This window comes from Perca fluviatilis, chromosome 14, assembly GCF_010015445.1.
Source record: "Perca fluviatilis chromosome 14, GENO_Pfluv_1.0, whole genome shotgun sequence".
NCBI classification, from domain to species: domain Eukaryota; kingdom Metazoa; phylum Chordata; class Actinopteri; order Perciformes; family Percidae; genus Perca; species Perca fluviatilis.
The window spans coordinates 16,697,800-16,719,926 of NC_053125.1; positions in this window are offsets into that span (position 1 = coordinate 16,697,800).

Sequence of the window (22,127 nt, forward strand, 5' to 3'; positions counted from 1 at the left end):
TTGCACTGACGCCATACCATCTCAAGGTCATTTCCGTCTTTCCTCGGACTGTCATCTCTGTGCACTGTATATTTACCTCCTTTGTCCTCTGTGTCTGTACATCCCAGCATTTTTGCCATCCCTCTGAGGCCTATAGTGTACGACACGGTCACCATATGGTGTAAGAAGGTTCAGTGAAAAGCTCTGCAAAGTCATTATACACATTGACCATATCATTCTGTCGAGGTAACAGCTTGTGTGGCTGCAGTGGTGGAAAATAACTAAGTACATTTGCACAAGTATTATGCATAATACAATGTTAAGGTACTTTATTATTTTTATTTTATGCGTTTATTGTAATCCACTTCACATCGGAGGGAAGTATTGTACTTCTCCACTAGCTTAATTTGACAGGTAGAGTTACTAGATACTTTTCAGATTAGCAATGTATATATAAACATATAATAAGCTTATAATGTACAATGCATTGTTAAAGATTAAACCAGTGGTCCCCAACCTTTTTGGCTTGTGACCTCTTACAAAGCTGCATCTAGTTTGAGCCCCTTGTAGATGTCTATGAGTTGTTAGCAGTTCGACCAAAGAGACATTCCCCTCTAAACTTCTCGATGGTGAAATTATGTAATAACATAAAAAAAAAAAAAAAACACAAGAGAAAAGTCCTTAAAGTAAATGAAACCAATGTCACATATAATATAGTCTCGCTTTGCCAGACTAGGCTGGCTAGTCCACATAGCATTCCAGCATGGGAGAAAAACGAGCTCTGGTTTATTGGCATTTCTTTAAACCAATCACAATCGTCATGGGCGGTGCAAAGCTCCGCACGGAGCTGCTGCAAAATAGCCTCGGGAAGGAACTTTCAAAAGTTGTTTTAGTCGTGCAACAGAAAACTCAGATTGGACAGATAGTCTAGATAGCTGTCTAAATTTACCCTGCTGGATTTCCGGAGGAAACGGACATCGAAAAGACATGCATCTGGTGGAATTTCCTGCGGCACCGCAGCAATCCCAGAAGTGGAACATTGCGGATATAGACTATATATAATATAATATCAGTCACGTGCTTTCGGATCCTTTTTTGTAGTGACACTTTAACTTATTAAAGTATCTGAGTACATCTTCCACATCACTCATTGGCCACTTTATTTGTACCACACTTGTACATCCAATACAACAGTTGTGCAGTACAGTACATTTTACCTCTGTACAGCTCATGAATAATATATTTTATGGTAGAATTGCTAGAAAAGCTTGAATTGAAATGGATTGTATATGTATACCCACTTACAGTAATGTGGCCACTGAGGTTATGATCCCCTTATAGAATATGATGCATTGTTAAAGGTTAAAAATACCAATAGTATATAAAGTGGCAGTTGCAATAATAAAATGTTGCCTCCGTGTTAATTCATTCATATTTGTAATAATCCAGTAATATAATATTAATTACAATAGTATAAATGTCAATTTTGAAGAATTCATGTTTATGCTTTTCATATTTAAGATCCTTACCTGTGGTTGTGCATTTGTTCACTCATTTACTACAAATCACATATACTTTACATCACATTTAACACATTTTGCAAACCATGCTAATGTGTTTAAGAAATGTTGATGTATTATTCATACTATCCAGGCAGCTATTGGCTTCCATTCATATCTGTAAAATATGGAAATGAAGTCGCAGACTCTTAAAACTTGCTTGAGTTGAGAAATCCCTAGCAGTGAAGATCAAGTCTACATTCATTTTTATTATAAATTATGAGGTAATTCCCTGCAGAATTTGCATCAATTTGCATTTAAACTGCTTGCCATCAGGCAGCAATCATTTTTCTTTTTTTCTTTGACCAAATTCAGTGTGTTCACTGTGATGCAATAAACAACTCAAAGTTTTAAGAGGCAGCTAATTGATGAACTCATGCCTGGAGCAGTACAACAATCCCAAAATGTAGAACTGTGCTGCATGTATTTAAATTTAGTCAACAAAAATATAAAGACTAAATGGGTTGTAGTTAAGAAGCTAACACTTGAAAACACACAGGTATGGTGCTTTAGTGATAATAATGCTGATGTTCATTTGCCTAGAATTTACTTGTAAAGGAGCACTTTTATATTGTGGTATCACTATTTTTAGTCTTGGAGAGTGAAAATCTGAAGCGGTGTGCTCGGAGTCATACAGTACACGCATGCAGAGGTATACAGTAGCAGAGTATCTGAGCTGTATGCAGTGTTCACAGGGAGTGATGAAAGTGAGAGAGAGAGAATAGGGGAGGGGGATTAGAGAGAAAAGGAGCGGCTGATATGCTTGAGAAAGAGAGAGAGAAAATGACAAGTTATTTCAAAAGAACAGACATGAGCTCTCTGATTTGACGTGAGATGCTTCTCAATTAAACCCTCAACATTTTTTTTTCGTTTTTTAAACGAGGCATGTTGGACTTAATCCAATGCAGTTTTGAAATGTGGAGGTTATTGATCAGCCCTCGGCCTTGTGGAAGTGTCCACTGAGGCTGCAATCTGATCCCCCCCACCCGTCTCCCACCATCTTTGGTGTTCCGTCTCTTTGCCTCTGCCTGTGAATAATATAAACATCAAGGACAGAAATAAATAATAAAAAAGAGCAGATGAATGGCAGGTTCCAACATGGCTGAAATGCCACTTTAGACATTTGAATTCTGCTTTTTTGAGTCTGCTAAGAAGCATGTCCTCATGCCCCCTTTCTGAAACCGTTGAGCAATTAAAATATATATATCCTTTGCAGTCATATGCTTAGTCATTTTCAGAGGTAGAAAGAAACATTTGCTAAGATATCACATTGACTTAAAACACCAGATGTCCACAAGGATAGAGACGCAATTTTTGCTTTATCCCAGACCACTGTAAATCAGATAGACTGTACTGTTAGCTCTGACATACTGCAGCTGTATAACATGCACGTTGAGCCATGGCCCTGGTGATTTACATTTCCAGAAAGGGTAAGCCTTATATTAATGGAGCCGTCCATTTTAGAAGCTATAAATAGCTCACTACATGAAGTTGTCCCACTGCTGGCCGCCTTTTTACGCTGATCCACACATTCGGCCTTCTAATCTCAATTCTATTAATGTCTCGGGTGATATTTACGACACATGGACCCTTTTAGCCTGACACGGCTGTAAAGGATATGTTCAAACCAGCCAAGCTTTATCTAATTAAAAGCCTCTGCAATTGCAATTCAACTGGGATTGAGTCTTTAAAACCTCCATCAGTTTTTTTTTCCCCCCCCCTACTGGTTGAGGGAGGGAGCGAGTCACCACAGGGCTAATAAAGAAGGGAATGTTAAACTGTATATGTTTGGGTGGTAACCTTACTGTACTGTAGCATATTCCTATTCCCAAATAGGTTTGATATCACTGTATCGTAGGCATAGTTTCGACTTAATCATTTAGGCTGCGTTCACATGGACTGCCGCGGTCCTCAGGTGGTCTTCCATTCATTTTGAATGAGGGAAGTGCATTTAGGGCGTACTCACACTTGGCCCAGTTAAACCCTGTCCGAGCACGTTTGACCCCATGGTCCGATTTGTTTGGCTAGTGTGATCGCTCCGTACTGTGCTCAGCCATGGTACACTAATCCGTGCCTTGGCCCACTTGAAAGAGGTGGGCCAGGGCACAGTTCGGTTGGACTAGGACACGGTACGTATCGGTGTGATCGCTAAACGTGCCCTGGTCTGGTTCTTACCTTACAGATCAACGGGAGTCGACGAGTTCCGCAATGTAATGACGTAAGCATGCTCTGGCCCTGAATGCTGAAAAAAGTGAAAAGTTAAGACGGATTCAACATTTAGAGAAAAGCATCACGCTGCGGTGGCCAATCATGTAATAGCCGATCAGACTTGTCAGTCGGTTTTAAAGCAGTGTGAGAGTCCCGTACAGTGAACCTCTAAAAAAAAACGAAACACAAGAACTTAGCTGCCCAGGACTGACTCACAGTGGACAGTAAAAAAAATTAAAATAAAAAAATACTCTTCTCCAAACTATTTTATCCAGCGCATTCGTCTTTGCTTGGCATCTACGTACGTTACCCGCAATGCAACTTGATCGCCAACAGTTTGGTCAGAGATTCAGGTGTGTTTATGCCAGTAGCGGCTAATAGCCTTGAACAGCTATACTCAAGCAGAGATGAGGAGCATGCTACAAAGATCTGGTAAGCTTACTTCTTTCTAAATCCACACCTAATTTTGGCTTTTCGACATTTTTGTGGCCAATGTTTTGTTGCTGGCACAGGCGCACATGACGTTCCCATTCTTAAGCTTGCATACAAAGATCTGATTGGTTCGATAGTATTAACTCACCGTGCGTTCGTGGACATCGGAAAAACGTTTTTCCGAGTGAAAACGTCACCATTCACGTAACTTCCTGTGGGAATCAGAGGTGGGAAACTCGGGCTGGATTTTGCTAACCGAGTTCCCCAGTTGGTGACGAGTTGTTGACCACTGACGTTTGATGGAGGCAACTTTGGTTCACTGAACATATTTCAATGATAATAAACTGTTTATTGTGGACAAATGCCTCTGCCAGGAAACATGCACAGACATAACATGTTTAAAATTATTCATAAATAGGCCTATGTATAAAAAAAAAAAACACATTATCCGTATCTTTTTATCTTTTTTTAAATCTCTGGAGTACCCCTTTACTTTGAGCTTTATGCTGTCTCTCCACTCTGAACATTGTGCGCTGCAGTGGAAGATAATGATTCTAATATTGATACAACCACAGCTGGTGGGTTCAAACAACTAGAGGCTGGCTAGCTGTATATGGGACTTAGTGAGGGTTGGGCATGTTTAGAAAGGGAGAGGGTTTGAGACAGCCATAGAGAGAGGGAAGGAGCTGTGAGCTGACCAGGGTGGACCTGCAAACCCTGTGGTCATTTCCATTTAGTAATCCACTCCAGAGGTGGAATGAGAAGCGAGGCCGAGCCGACCTCTCCATACCACCGTCCAATGGGCTGCCTTATTTCACAAGCGAGTGAGCGAGTACAGGAATGGGCAGGAGAAGAACAAGGTTCAAGGAAATGAGTGACAAAAATGAAACTAATGGAAATGGCAAGACTGCATACCTGAGCATTTAATATAGCAAGAAAAAAAGGTGCATTAGCGAGAGAAGGATACTCCTTGATGATCTTCTGACCCCTGTATCCAGATTCCCCATACTGGCTTTCTGTTCATGTGGGGAACCTTGACCATCCTTTTAAAGCAGGCAACCAGCTCCCTGGAGTGACCAGCAGCACACCACATAAGACAGTCAGCAATTTGTTGTGCAACATCATGCCCCCCAGCTCTCCAAACCACATCATCCCAAGGACACAGCTATAGATTGGGCACCACTGATTTGAATTGGGAATACGAGCATAATTTGTTGCCTCATTCTCAGTCCATTATTTATTTATCCCCTTCTAATATAGAATGCCAGTCCATTCACAGTAACCTTCATCTCGAGAGTGTTTGGTCTAAATTAAGTCATCAACACAGGGTAGGTACAGAAGTGGCAAACTGGATAGGGATTTAAACATTTTCTTGTTAAAGATGCATAGAGTTTCTATAGAGTGGCAGAGTTGTTGTCCTCTGAAGTTTGGGTGTCCTTTACTGGTATTTGGTATACCTAATATCTAAAATACTGTCTATATACACACACTAAGCTACCAATCAACGAGTTCAGATATCTCATCATTATTGCATAAAACTAAATTGGTGATATATTAGTGAGTCAATATGAACACCTCCCCTGATTATTTGGCTTGTTTAGATATGTGTAGCTGTCAAAAAGCTGCTTTTGGTTTCAGGTGAAAATCATTGCAACAACAAAACAACAATAACATAAAATTTTAAAAAAATTTTTTTTTTTTTTTTTTTTTTTTATAATCTTTTTTTTTTTTTTTAAAATATTTTTTTTCTAAAATAATTACAAAAAAAAAAAAAAAAAAAAAAAAAAAAAAAAAAAAAAAAAAAAAAAATTAAATTTAAAAATTTTTTTAAATAGAATGTACCAAATAGTGGTCAGGACAGGCACATGTATGTACAGTACGTACGTCCAGTGTGTTTACACCATAGACTGTATAATATTAATGGACAAAGCATCCAGTTCGGCAAAGAACTGCAAATGCGGAAGTGCCTTAAACCTGCATTCTATCTGAATTCCACCAGGGGGCGTCACGTGCGGTTGCAAAAAAAGGTCGGTTTCTGTAGAAGTCTATGAGAAAGTGACCCACTTCTCACTTGATTTATTACCTCAGTAAACATTTTCATAATGAGTTTATGGTCTCAATCGCTAGTTTTAAGTCTTCTGCAATACAGAATAATGTTAATTTTTTGAATTATGGTCTCATTGATTTTAAAATTGACGATAAAGCAGGGGTTCTTCTAGGGCGGGGCTGTGATGTGATTGACAGTCCGCGGCCTGTCTTATATGTAATTTAACCATGGGACAGAGATATATTTAAAACCTAGTGAAACTACCGGTAAATCTTACCTCGAATTATGTAGGCTAGCTTTCAGCAGCAGTCGCATCCAGATTGCCAGTGAAAGTGTGTAACGTAGAGTGTAAGCAGCGTTGCCAACTCTCAGCTAATGTCACAGTCCGATAGCGCCCAACAGTCTATGGCTCCTCCCTCACTCCTCCCTCTCGTCTAAAATTGTCACATCCGCAACCACGATGGCTGCGCCTATAACGGCAAACTCAATGACTCATAGCAGAGCTCAACAAACCAATGGGTGACATCACACATGCTCTGTCCATTATTATTAACAGTCTATGGTTTACACAATGTTGGAGTGAGATAAGTCAAGTTTCTTCTTTCACGTCAAGTTAAATTCACAAGAAATAAAACACGCTCTTGCTTAACTCAATATGCTCCGCAGTTTTGTCAAAACCTTACCTTAGTCTGGTATGTCCTGATATGGTGGCTAATGTTAGCAAACTTTCTGGGTAAGTGACACTGTTCACTAACTAGGAGACCCTCCTCTATTTGTGCTACTACATTGAACTACATTTCAGAATTTACAATTTTTCCGTAAATTAATGTGGCCACAGTTGCCACTATTAAGCAAAGGTTGTGGAGTCTTGCTTTAAAGAGCGACACAATGCAACTTAAAAAAATATATATCACATTGTTCTTAGAAATGTGAAGTTTAACTAAAAATTAAAATGCACTTTTCATTGCAATTCAATGCAAAAAGGTTTTTTTTCTGCTACATCCTTACTGGGTCTGGTATGACCAGCTAGATGTTGCTGTGTAGTGAGCATAGTTCTCTCATGTTATCATTTGTGCTATAATGTTTGTATTATCTATTGTAGCACTAACATTTTTTCCATAAATGTCAAATATGGCTATAATGGGTGCAATTGAGCAAAAGGGACATCTCGTGTAGAATTGGTGCAGTGTTTGTGTTGCTTTCAGCCTGTTTATCTTACATAGCAGCTTTAAAGCCAGCCAAGAACAGATGTTTTGTTTTGCTTAATTTCTCCTGGCTGCTATCAATTTGATGTTGTCTCAGCTTTATTTTTTAAAATTCCCTTTTTTCAAATTGTGGCCTAGAAGCATGTTTCGTATTCTACTCTTCTCCTTCTTCTTCTTCTTCTCCTTCTTCTTCTTCTTCCAAGCTTTTTGAACTTCACCACTTCTTTGTTCACACTGTAGCTAGCCTCAAAGCTTTTTCACAATAATGTGTCCACAAGTCTGAAGGCGCAATTAGTCAGAGGAAGAAACAATCACAGAATTCCATCTCTAATTGATATTAAGCCCTTTTATATGCAAATGATTGAAACAGATCCAATCTTGCCCTTTTATTTGATAAAGCTGTGAACTATATCATAAGACATATCACATAACACACACATCTCTCTGCATCTTCCCTTAGCTAGGCTGGTCTTTTTTTTCCTGATGGTGAGATAATGACCCTCACTGGTGTGTGAGATTACTGATTAGCAGAAGAACAACAATGACTGCTAATTACCACCTGGAAGACTAAGCTGGGCTGATAGAAGCTTCTTGTGGGTGTGGGTGTATGGGTGTATGGGTGTTTACGTGCATGTGGTTGATTTCCCACTAGAGGATATAAAAGAGATCACGATAGACCATGGATGCAGGGCAAGTGCTCTAGCGAGACATAGTTAGAGAGGGAAAGAGACAGAAGGGACGGATGAAAAGAAAAGGCAGTGATGATGATAGAGTTGTTCCAGCTCACTCACATCAACTGTTTTCTTTTTTCCAACTCACCACAACCTCATTTTACAGAAAGACCCCTTCCTTAGTCTGACCAGTGGACATCTGTATTACACATCTATACTTTGTTCTGGCAAGAAAAAGCACATCTGACTTTACAGCAGCACCATTGTCAGAAAACACAGCCTAGCATAACACAAAACCACACACAAGTGATATTTTCACTGTTGCTAGAAGATGCAAAGTGTTGCTTAAAGGGGAATGAGTCTCTCAGACGAATCGGTATTTATAGTCAATGTTGGTTTTTTGTCTCACACTTTAGAATATGCTTATAAAAATCTTAAAAACACTGTCATTTGTACCGCAGTGTAGCATGAATGGAACACCTACTAAGCCCATTGCCCTCTGAATTCATGCTTTCCCGGCTCTTCTGTCTGTGCGCCGCTTCCCAGCTTTGTTGGCTTTGATGTGTCTCTGTTGTCCTGACTGGGGTCGCTCTGTGGCCTCCAGCAAAATTTGTCCCAATGAATATTGGATTCACCTTGATTGCCTATTGGTTTGGTTCAATATGGCATGCATAATGAAGCACAATGCAGCTGCATTAAAAATGCAGCCCGACAGCTCGCCAGAGGAGTTAATGCGCACCTGTAGTTGGACCTTCAATTCAGAATGGACTCCCTCCCATCTGGTACCTTTTCATCTTTGCTCTCACAGCTGTACCTTTAGCCCGATCTCACATCACCTCTTTAATTGATTTTCCATTTTCCTAACCCAAGTTAAAAGTAGGTCTCTGATGGAGATGCCTTAGAGGGAATTGGATTAGCCAGTGGAAAATGGTTAGACAGAGTCGTCATCCAACACGTGTTGATGTTATCAGACCTCCAATTGGATGCCTTCTTGTTGTGTATGCTTTAGTGCGCCTGTTCCCAACCTTTCTGGCTATCATGTCCTTAAAGCTGCAGACGGTGTATATATATATACTGTATATACCACCATATATAACACCATTTCTCGATTCAATATAGTCATGGGCTCGGCCGCTACAGCCTTATTTGGTCTGGTAGCTTCTGGTGGCTAATGTTAGATAGATGGAACATTTTAAAATAGATGCTGTGACTTTATGGCTCTTCTGCATTACATTTAAACATGACGGTGTCTTTCAAAGCTAAGTTCGACCAAAGTTGCAATTGTTCCATTTAAATTATTTTACATACAGTGGCAAGCTGCCTACTCATCTGGCTTTCCTCACCGTGGTTTATTGAAACTAAATCCTCCTGTCTGATTTTACCATTTGGTTTCTTCAAAACTTGCCTTTTCTTTTAAAGCATGAAAGTTTGCCAATGTTTTTCTTATAACTCCCAACTCCAATCGAACGTTTCCTTCCAGCCGTCCTTGGATTAATCCATTTTCTCTCTCCCTCTCTAACGAGCCTCTCTTCTGCTTAATTAACATTAGTCAGGGCTTGTTTGTGCATACTATTCAGGTCATGAATAAACTAGGGACTGGAACTAGTTTCTTTTGCATTCTGAGAACTGTTCAGTTCCTCCATATTCATCCTGGCTTATTGGGTGCATTTTTTTTGTGTGTGTGTGTGTGTGTGTGTGTGTGGTTTCCTAATGAATAGAGGAATACTAATGGTGGTAAAACAGCGATTTCTCCAGCTGATTTTGTGTAATGTATGGTCCTCAGAGCTCCTTCATAATTGATAAGGATGTCTCATGGATGTCCCACTGCTGTTGTGCATTGATGGTGGTGTGCGTGTCTGTGTCTGTGGAAGTGCAGTGTTTTGGGTGGGGCCCGGAACTCCGGAGAAGTCTGTTCTTGTTATTTCTGCAGTAGCTCCTGTCAATTCCTATTAACAGAAGCATGCGCCACCGTCTCCATAATGTATGACTGCGGATTGTGGAAAAGAATGGTGTCAGATTCTCTTAAGAAATTGAAAGAAAACAAAGCCATAATCTAATTGTTTACAAAGGGAGAATGAGATGATTAAATCTGATTGTTTTCCATCTCTCTCAGAGCAACAGAAAGAGACAAGAGAAAGAGATGACGGGGACCCATCGCAGTGCAGGAATCTATGAAGTAGTGAATAAAGACAGACAGCTTCTGGCTTCTGCCTGTACAGTATGTATTCTTTATCATAATGAAAAATGGTGTTTATAGGTCTCTGCTTACAACGTTGCTACAAAGATTTTTGATTAATACTGCTAGCCAACACATGTAGAGACAAAAAAATTGAATGGAGGAGCAGAGCAGAAAATAAAAAAAGAAGCTTTTACTGCTTGTTTTAATTGAAATAGGTAAATTTTGTGAAGACAAGATGAAGAGCTGACAACAGGTGACTGTCTGCTGTGGAACTTTATGCCTAGTTGTTTATCCTCTGTGTGCTTGTATGTATTTGTGTGCTCATATGTATGTGTGCGTGTAAAACAACAATTGTGACATCTCCACTGCAGTGCACCTGCGAGGTCCTGGAGAGCTAACGCACAAACCTGCAGATTACCTCGGGGCCCCGCGGGGTCTCCCATCACTCCTACACAAGCTCCTGCAGTTAAACACATCTTACTCACTCGCTCTTTCCTTCTTTCCTTGCTTTCTGTCCTGTTGTTATGCTTTCATTTTGCATCATTGGACTCCCTCTGTACTTTCGCCGCCATCACATTTTTCACTTGTCCTCTCTTCTCACTCCATCTCTTCTGCGCTTGTCTCTGTTTCGCTTCTCGCTGTTTCCAAGGCATCGTGCCAACCTGAGGCTTCACTTTTTTAACTCTTGCAATCCACGGCTTTCACAAGGTTTGACGGAAGGAATGCAGACAGGCAGGTAGAAATACATACAGGTTAAACATTATATTGGTTGAAAAATGGGGAAAATAGCCACACAAGTCCACTAAAACAGACCGAATAAGCAGGTGTTTAAAGTCAAAATGAAAATAAAGGTGTTAATGCTGATACTACTTGTGCAATATCCGCGTGGCCAAGCATCTAATATAAATTTCCTTCCCATGGACACAGAGGCATTTATTATTGTTCTATATTATAATTATGTTTAAGTGTATTAACAAAAAGCTGCATAAGAGAGCATAGAGTTAACTTCCAGGTCTGCAGAAGGAGGTAACTTGTTTATTATATGGGAAAGAAAATTTCTATATAATAAAAGAACAAAAAACATGTCTTGAAGACCATAAAGGGCCCTTGTTTCTTTTTATCCGTGCTCTATAATTACACAATTACAATTGTCAGATTAAAAAAATGTGTCTAGGAAGCATCTCACATTGTTTAAACAATCCATGGGTCAAAGGTAGCTTTTTATTTATTAATTGTTGGCTTTTTAGCAAAAGAACAGCAGAAGCTGCGCAGCCAAAAGAGACTAGCTATTATTCAGCCACTGTTGTAATAGCTGATTCTTTCTAAAAGCAAAGGGAGGGACAACATATTAACAAATAAAAGAGCTAACTTTCACTGAAAGAGTGGGAGATTTTGTTTCATTCTCACTTCTGGATATGGGGAAAAAAATCAATTTGGTCTTTATTGCACCCACTGCATGCATTGGCTGCAATTATTATCAGCATACATGCCGGACATCGAAAAACACATTTCTGTTATTGATGACCCAGATGAAACGTACCCGTCAGTATTACTCAGTTTCATTCATGCGCTGTTTGCAACAAGCTGCAGTGAAAAAAGTAATGAAATATCCAGAATATAGTGTTGCAGAGGCTATTGGCATGGCAAAAAAATTATTTTGTAAAAGGAGATCAAATGAAATAAGATCAGAGTTTGCCCTTTTCCTTAGTCTTCACTGGTAATCTATTTTACTGTAAAAGACCCTGTAGTGTAATCGGTAGAGGTGTGTGACGAGGATGACGCGAGATTAAACGTGACGAGACTTCTCGTCAAGGTAGAAAGTGTCTCGCGATATCAGTACACAAGCAGCAGCCTTGAAATTAGCACATAAGATCCCCCGGCCGTTCTCCAAAGTTCACTCTGAGTTTACTTTTGCAGAGCGATAGCGGAAGAAAAAAGCTGCCTGTAAAACCCAAGCCCCCAGGAGGAGCGCTAGGTCTAAATGCCAACATGGGCTTAGCGGATAACGGTGGTACTGCACCCCATGGCCCAGAAAGACTTTTCACATAGACATTACATGGCGAAAGAAACGTCTATATTTCAGCGGATAATTAGTTTCGGGGTATATCAACCTACCAGCCCGAACACTGAAAGGGTCCTTGTTTAAAACGTTACGTTTTTAACATTTTTAACATTCACTAGAAGCGAATACAGAATTATTAAATTTGAAATGATGAACGCGCATAATGGACGCGAGCAGACCCATGGGACTGCGCACGTCCGCTCTCATGACTGTTCTCCCGAGCTCATGTAGCTAGCTGTAATAATGGATATAGCTAATGGTTGTAATTCACCATGTGTTCTATTAATACGTCCATGGTATTATCTTATGAAGTTATGATACATCCGAGGGATGTATGTATGTTGTAAAGCCTGTTACGTGGATGTAACGTCATTAGCGTTTCCCAAACTGGCGGGGCTATCGGCTAGCTAGCTAGTTGCTAACATCAGGGTTAGCTAGCGTGGCTGTATTAAGATCATGCCTAGCTACATAACGTTACTACAGACATAGTGATTACATGGCCTTGGTTCTCTCTTATGATACATCCGAGGGCTGTATGCTGTAAAGCTTGTAACGTGGATGAGAGATGAAGCCATGGATGAGCTCTGTTCACCAAACTGCAGGCTAACTGCTAGCGCTAGCTAGTAGCTAGCTAGCTAGTAGCACGACATAATGATTAAATCTCCTTGGTTGTCTAGCTAAATACATCAATCGTTTAGCTATTTAGTTAAGCATGTAAACGATCGGGAACAACGAAAACACAATGTTTAACGTTAGTGAATATTTTAGACAATGAAAACGGCGAGTTCATGAGTTCGCCACTTGTAAGAGCCACAAGAGATAAGCTCATGAACGAGCATGTTGCTACGACAACACAAACAAATTGTTGCTAGTGCGCGTGTCCACCGTGACGTCATGGGCCAAGAATGCGGAAAAGCCGAGCTCCAATACATCCATGGTCTTAATGCGCTTTTGAGCACTCTCATTGGAACGTACGGGGCTTCCCGCCGAACACTGTATCCACTTCTCTTAATACATCCATGGTAAAACCCAGCGTTAGAACGTTAGAGAGTACCGCCGCTCTCTCTCTCTCTCTTGCTCTCTCTCTCTCTCTCTCTCTCTCTCTCTCTCTCTCTTGGTCGAGACACACACGCAGTCCACTCTCTTTCTCTGTTAAAATGAGTGGAAGCAGAAAGCAAAACCTAACTTTACTTTTAATGATATCAAACAAAAAGAAATGTTCTCCCTTCGTCCTATAATGGTCATAAATCGATAGGCTACTAGAGTAGCCTACTTCCTTGTTTAGTGCTGCAATAAAAAAAATGCAGAGGAGGAGAAAATAGCATCTGTCTTCACAAAAATCATCTGTTGAGTGTTTGATGGTAATTTATTTGTGCTTTAGAACGTAATCACTGTGAAACAGTAGTAACAAGCTTTATTTCTCTCCGTCTACCGTACAATGACAAATTCAAGTACAAAACATTTGGTCTCAACGGTCTCAACTACTGCCAGAAAACGCTTAGTTATGTTGTAACCTTGGTTCTCTGAGTGAAGAGACTCTCTGTCCACCATACATATGGAATAAGTAACAGTTTAACTGTTAGTTATACACCAGAGAAGCCAGTCATTTGAGTTCATGGCAAAACCTTTCAGTGCTCGGTTTTCATTTTGTGTCTTTCGATTGAATAAAGGACTATTTTTCCAGTCTTATTTCTTCATTGAAGTTTCCTGTAAAATAGTGTTAAAATCTCGTCTCGATCTCGTGAACCCAATCTCGTGTCTCGTCTCGTGAGCTGGGTGTCTCGTCACACCCCTAGTAATAGGTCTCAGTTTCACAAGATGAAATGTAAGTACATCCGTGAGGATTTACTGGTTAGTGGCGAAAGCAAAATATAAGAAAAATATAGGAGCAAAACTATAAGAAAAAGTCAGAAAAAGTGATAAGATCAAAAAAAGTTTGAGCAATGATGTGAAATTGGAGTTGGAATGGCAAATAAAGCAACATTTTACTTTTTCTGACAACACTACCGTTCTGGGTCCTGACTTCCAGACGGATATCAAATTTGTTCCCGAATGGTGAAATGCTTTCATGATCCACTACCTCGCCTCAAATTGAATCTGGTCTGCTCCTTCCTCTGCTGATAATAAGGGGAAAAAATGTCTCAGGTTTTAAATTACAGAGATAGAAAATGTACACATTTACATCTGGGACGCATGTTGGAAATTGCAGAAACATGTTTAATGAAACACTTGATCATATCTTTGGAGAATAGCTTCTCCCACAGCTTCCATATAATCAGCTGGAAAAGAGTTGAAATTCACACCTCCTTTAGTATTAAGCATCACAGAGTTTCTCTGACATTGTCATGAGTATCAATGGGAACTCATTTATAAAAGCATTCTGACAAATGTATGCTTACCATCAAATTCTAGTCGTGATATATATATATATATATATATATATATATATATATATATATATATAAAATGTATCTGATTGCCAGAATCCTTCGTTTAGACAGATTTTCTCAGATTAATAAAAACTGACAAATTACAGTTAGATCCAAATACTGCATTTATATTTTCATGTACTGCATTCTTTAAAATAATTATAACTTTTAACTAAGTCTCCTTGCTCATCACAGTAGACTTTATCTCTTAGCCTGAAGCGTGTCAGATTTCTCTCCTTGCTTTTTCCCATTTATCCCATTTACACTATTTGTAATACTGCCAACAGTAATGGGGGCAAATTCTGGTCAAAAGAATCTCGGAGAGTCCGGGTAGGATAACCAAATGTTGTCTGCAAAGAAGTAAACTAATATGTGAATGTTTAATAACATTTATACAATAAGGCAAAGTCCATGCATCTGACTCCAAAGCAGGCCAAGACAAACCACACACTGTATTTGACTGTGACAGTGTAGGATTCAGTGAGAGTCCTGGCCTGTTTCCTTGTCCGTGCACAGTGTGGCTGTATCTTGTTTGCTGTACAGTACGGCTGTGGGTGATCATGTGGAACCCAGACTGGAGCGCTGGCCATGTTGTGTGTGCTGTCATCTCAGATGTGCACAGAACATTGAGGAGTCACAGATCACTACCCCTCAGGGAGATGGAGTTTTTGTGTGTGAGAGAGAGAAAAAGGGGCTGGGTGTTATTTTACTACTTGCGTACTTCTCACCTACCATCTCCAGTCTTGCTGTCAGCAGCCTCGCATTGCACCATTACCTTACCGACTCAAGCCACCAGTGCTTCACCTAACAAACTAAAGTCCCATGAGCACATTACCTGTTTTCTAAAAATCAGTTATATGGAGGCTACCAATATTAACATGTTAACAAATACTGTTGATCTGTCGTCTTGGCTGTCTTGATTTGCCGACCTGACACAGCGCTTGTTGTTTTGCTTTTCCGGCCCGTAACTCTGCTCTTATCAACCCCCATTCCCAGCGACCAGGCAGCTGTAGATAAAATGCTACTTGCCCAGCACCTACTAGCAAACAAAGTTAGCATCAAGGTGGTTAATACAATGGAGCATTTGGCAGCTAAGTATTTTCAATATTTTTCTCAAGAGATTGTGGAGACAAAAACAGAGCTAAAGGAAGAGTTATTTTTGGACCTACATTTGTAAGTAAGTACATTTTAAGTTGTCATGTGGCCGGAAACATGACTCCAAATGAATGCTAATGTTGCTCCATGTATGCTGGACATGTAGGTAGTTGTTGCTAACCATTTAGCAATAACAACTTTTTTAAGGTCATGATCTGTCAATGATTTTTGCTTGTTCCACTGCCCCCAATTGGCCAAAAATCGAATAAAAAAAATATTTTAATCTCATGAAGAGAAGTGTGCTCTTGATAAGAGTCATCTTCTGAAGTATAAACACATACCATTATATGACCCACAGAAATTTTCGCTCTAAACCAATACATGATTATATAGTCATCTACTCGTTAGTGATGTCACTTTTTTCAGTTAGCCTTAATGATGTCAAAAGTTGCAGCTTCCTGAGTGATTTTTTTCTATTTTGGGGCACTGGTCTGTAATTTTCATTTGGGTCTCTGTCAGTCTCCATGATATGACATGTAACTGCGCTTCACAATCTGTCAGGCAAGTTAAAGTCTGCTGATGGTTAAGTTTTCTTTGCCATGACAATCTATACTGTACGTACAGCTCTGACTGTGTAGGTTGGTGTCTCGCTCTGGGTCAGTGTGTTTAATTTTAAATTATGCCATTCACCAGGGCAGAGAAGCAAAAGCAGGAAAAGCAAAGTCAGTGTCTGCACAGTTCATTGCAGCATTCAGGCGATGACTTATCAAGCTAATTAATTACCACTTTACCTGAATGTGATCTCAGCTCTCTGCCTGAGAAGTTGATCAGCTGCAGGGTAAGGAAATATTTCACTGCTTGTTGAGCTTTTATTTTTGGCATCAACAAGTCATTAGCAAACATAGTTCACAGCACATTACATACAATATCTGAACCAGTGGCATATAAAAGGATTTTTCGTCTGTCTCTGACTGTCCATCAGTATGTCTCGCACATAAACAGAAACACGTGCGTCGACAATAAAGACCAGGCAGTGATGGGTTTTACATCACTGCGAACAGGAGATATGACTAATCACGATTATACGCGAGTAGTCTATTCCAGGCCGAGTGAGCCTATCACTGCATAATCGGGGAGAGGAGAGAGAGCGAGAGAAACTCCTGTCACCAGATATTCGGGTGGAACCTAATATTTGCATGACTGTGTGTCAGATAAGGAGGGAACCATTATAGCGTGGCACAGCCATAACCAGGGGGCATACAGACAGCAAGGCATTATGGGGACTGATTGGGGATGGTGTGTGTGGTGATTCCATTACAGATGGAGAGGAGATGGAGAGGAGATGCGGAGGATTGAGAAGTTGCAGTGAAAAGTGTGTCAGACATTTCATGCAGAAACATTGAAAGTATTTCTACAGTATCTGGCTTTATATACAGTGAATAATGAGCAGTCTATGACATCAGTTCTGCCTCGCATTTTGGAAAACGCCCAAAGTAGACACAGTGGGGTATGCATACAGTTGATAGTATTGTATTGAATACTTTGCAAGCCTTATAATCATAATCCCCTTAACTCATTGCTGTTATGTTTGTCGAGTGTTTTATGTTGAAAAGCTGATCTTCACTTTAAATCCCTGAACTGCTTTCATTTTTTTTAAAGTTCTGCTGCAACTAACTTTTGGGTCTCTGTCACAGCAAATGAGTGTTGCGGAGAATTATCAACACAGGCAGCTTTCGGCATGTCACCTCCTCTCTCAGTATGCAGGCACATGACTCTGTCTAGACAATGGCAGACAGGCAGCTGCCTCCGAGCACACACACACACACACACGCACAGGCATGCACGCACGCACGCAGACTCTCACTGCAAAAGCATTCTGTCCCTTTCATCTTGAGTAGTTGCTTTGGATGACCAAAACTAATAGATGAATGTGCCCGGCTTATCAATCAAGCCGGAGGAACAGGAAATCAATGAGCGAGGCAAACATTTAGAGGAATCTGACACATAACGTATAATCTAAGCTGTGTGGATTTCCGTTTCATGGCTTCAATGATGTCCAGCGAGATGGCAACATGTTGACCCAAATTTCCTTTGACAAGCGTTCACAGCTGCCACAATTACGCACTCACCCTGTCACCCTCAACCTGATAACCAGCAGGTTGCATTCCTAATATCCTTCTTTTTTCTTCCTCTGTCTCTCCTTATATGCCTATCTCTCACCACACTCTGACACTTCCCTCCCTCCTCCCTTTCACTCTCTTTTTTTAACTTTCCCTCCATGTTAACATCCCCGCAGCCCAGACGAATGCACAACACCACTCCTATTATGGGCACCAAACATGGCATTTGAGACAAATGAACACAAAGGCGGAAAGCAAACAATAATTAATGAGACAAAACTTTTTGCTGTTTTCTTGACAACAAAGCGAGTGGATAAAAGGGCAGGGGGAAACATCTGGAAAGCCTGATGAGGGCCTTTTAAGTGGGACAGGGGATGAAAATTCTTCTGCCTTCTGGGCATATTAACAAATGCTTAAAAAAAAAAAACGTCTCAGAGAATTTTTTTTTTTTTTTATTGAGGAGAGGTCTCTTTCGGTGGGGCCGCTTTACTGTGTGGAGGGTTTTCACCACACAACAATCAAAGAGAATTTGTGAGCAGTGCTTTAGAACAATCTGGGTCTATATTTAGAGAGGGGAATGAATCCACGGGTGCAGGCAATAATCAGAACAATTAGGAAAGCAAATCAAAATAGACAGATACAGTCCGCTTGCTGGAGGCCATGTTTAAGTACCGCCTTTCCCCCCCTCTTCTTCCATTTCTTATTCTTTTTACTCTGGGAACTGGTCTCATGTCCCTCTGCAACTCGAGCTACATCAGTGCAATCAATACCAAGGTGGGTTCTGACAGCACATCTTCACTTCTACAGATTAATGGACCTGTGTCTGTGTGGATTTTTTTGTGCACGAGCAAAACTGATGTGGTGTTTCCATTATACTATACATGTCTCCGTCCAGCTACTTTGGCCCGTGGCGTTATTCGCTCCGTAGTCTGTCAAAGTCAAAACTCGTAGCCTCGGGCTCGATGCAAAGATTTGCAGTCTGGCATACTCTCTTTTCTAGATTCAAACTCAGAGGAGCAGACCCTAGGCACTATATCAGTCTTCATCATGAGATGTCTGTCATCATGTTTTTTTTCTCACAATGTATCTCTTTTCATGACAAGCTTTGCTGTTATTGTCCAGCATCATTCATGACATCTTTGTGGCTAGTTTGTTCCTTTCACTGATATTTTCAGTATCTGTCTATTCATATTCACCAATCACTGATGATGTTTTCCCTTGGTCTGTTACAATCCGCAGACCAATTACTTCATCTTGGTTCTTTAGTTCAGCCCCCCTGTACGTCGAGTTCACATAATTATTCAACTTATTTTTCGTCTGGAAACAACAGTCTTAGATGAAGATGGAAAACAAGCATCTAAAAAGCAAAAAAACACTGCTAATGCAGATAGACAAAACAAAGCAATCCTGGGATTTTAACACTTTAAAGCACCTAAAAAACTGGGTTTCAAATGTCTACCATTGAATATAAATGACTAAATAAGCAACATCCATCCATCCGTCCATCTTCGTCCGCTTATCCGGTGTTGGGTCGCGGGGCAGCAGCTCCAACAGGGGACCCCAAACTTCCCTTTCCCGAGCCACATTAACCAGCTCTGAATGGAGGATCCCGAGGCGTTCCCAGGCCAGGGTGGAGATATAATCCCTCCACCTTGTCCTGGGTCTTCCCCAAGGCCCCGTCCCAACTGGATGTGCCTGGAACACCTCCCTAGGGAGGCGCCCAGGGGGCATCCTTACCAGGTGCCCAAACCACCTCAACTGGCTCCTTTCAACACAAAGAAGCAGCGGTTCTACTCTGAGTTCCTCACGGATGACTGAGCTTCTCACCCTATCTCTAAGGAAGACGACAGCCGCCCTCCGGAGGAAACAGCCGGCCGCTTGTACACTGGATGTCGTTCTTTCAGTCATGACCCAGCCTTCGTGACCATAGGTGATGGTAGGAACGAAAATTGACCGGTAGATCGTGTGCTTTGCCTTCTGGCTCAGCTCTCTTTTTGCACAGTGCGATAAAGTAAATGTAATACCACCCCCGCTGCACGATTCTCCAACCAATCTCCCGCTCCATTGTCCCCTCACTCGCGAAAAGACACCAAGGTACTTGAACTCCTTCACTTGGGGACAACAAATATCAAACTTAAAATACAGTATGTTTTTAGTGTTTACTTATTAAGATTTAATAACAGTCAAAGAATCAGCTAATTGGCTTCATCGGGACTGTGGGTGTGGTGGTTTGATCAGATTTGATTGACAGAGTCCAGCAACATAAGTAAACAACCCTTAAAACTCATTCAAATATGGCTAAACCCTGATTGGTGCACAGAAGTCTGTGACATTAATCTTTAATTGACACAAATACAGCTGTATTGTTGTTATTCCAACTAATGGCATGGTGGATAGGACATTTATAAAATATGTTATAGCTTTTATATAACTTTTTTACTATTTCACTCAATGTAAGGCACTTTGTATATGAATGTCAGCTGGCTATACGTTGATAAATGTGTTTTGTGCTATAATGCTTCAGTAATAACTACCACAGCCATTAATTACCTTTGAGTGACATCAAATAACAGTTTAAAATTGTATATAACCCTCATTTAAAGTTCCACAGAGAAGTAATATGAAATAATAATATCGGATCACATATTTTGCGCCACTGAAGTTTTAGCTATAAATACATACTTGTCAGTCCCAGCCAAGGTCAATGTAATGCAATATATTCCTGAGCTAGTTTAAGAACCCTAAATATAATTATCTTTTTGTGGGTTTAACAAGCAGTTAAAGAGATCAAACTCTGGTAATGATTTCCCTATGAAATATACATATGCTGTACACACACTGGCCCTCATTTATCAACCTAATGTAGAAACCAGCGCAGATATGAGCGCAGAAATCCTCTTACGACAGGCTTCACGTGGGATTCATGAAAAGTTCGTATCACACCAATCAGAGCCTAAGAATGGTCGTACATTGATAAATGCAGCGGCGGAAAACGATCGTAATTTAAATATCACGCCCCAATATATTCTCGGTTTTGAGGCCTCGCCCCTACAATTTACGACATGGCGAGACGTAATCCGGCTGAGAGGCGGAACTTTTCAGAGGTGGAGATTGAAACCCTGATATCTCAGGTTCATTTGCACTAACGTGTGTACTATTTGGCAGCCTGAAAACTGTTATTAAAGGCTGTAGAAAGAATTCGGAATGGAAGGAGATCACTGATGCGGTCAACAGTGTTGCCGTAGTAAATCGGACTCCAGCTGAAGTTTAGCCTATTTAATTTATACATCCTTGACACATTTTTCTATAGTCCTAATAGTAATATACAGGCTTCTATTGCAATCTATTAGGCCTACATGTAGGTGTACCTATAATTAAATAAACACACGGTAGCGGAGTTTATGCAGTGTCTTTTATTTCACTCCTGTTTTTTTTTCATGAGTCAGAACGAGGCAACAGCTGAGGGAGAGCGCGTGTCCTCCACCCCCGCATACCTGTCAAGTTTTGGATTTGAAAATAAGGGAAATTTTCCGGCGCCCACCGCGAGCAGTCCCACCACCCCAACCAAGCTCCAGTATCCCTTACATTTTAAGACAGGTGTACAAGAAAGCTAAAATCACCACTTGACGCAGAATGCTGAAAACATTTACAATTTATAACATTGCTTGTCTTTACATTTACATTTTATTTTCATTCCACACATTCTTTTCATTTCATATTGCTTTTCTTTACTCTTTTAGTGAGTTATTGTACAAATTTGTTGCAGACTTTGCATTCTTTAAGAATGTTTTGGAAGGAGTGTATTAGTGGGCGGGGCCAGAGTGGTTCATTTTACATGAGAGTAGAGCGCAGACAGTTCTGTGGTCTAACGTCATCCTATTCTCTGTAACAATCTTTCGTACCATGCTAAACACCCTTTCTGAACTGCATTGCTATGGGGAATGCATAGTAAAGCCTTCAGAAGTTTTGGCAGTGCACCGTCTCTGTCGTAGCGTCCATCATCCGTCTGTTTTTTTTTCTTTTTTTTACTCATCATCTGACCTCACACACTAACCTCACGACGACTGCCACCTACAGTACCTGTAGTAGACTACTGCAGGTGGCAGTTATCGCGAGGCTAGTGACAGAGCTCAGATTGGGA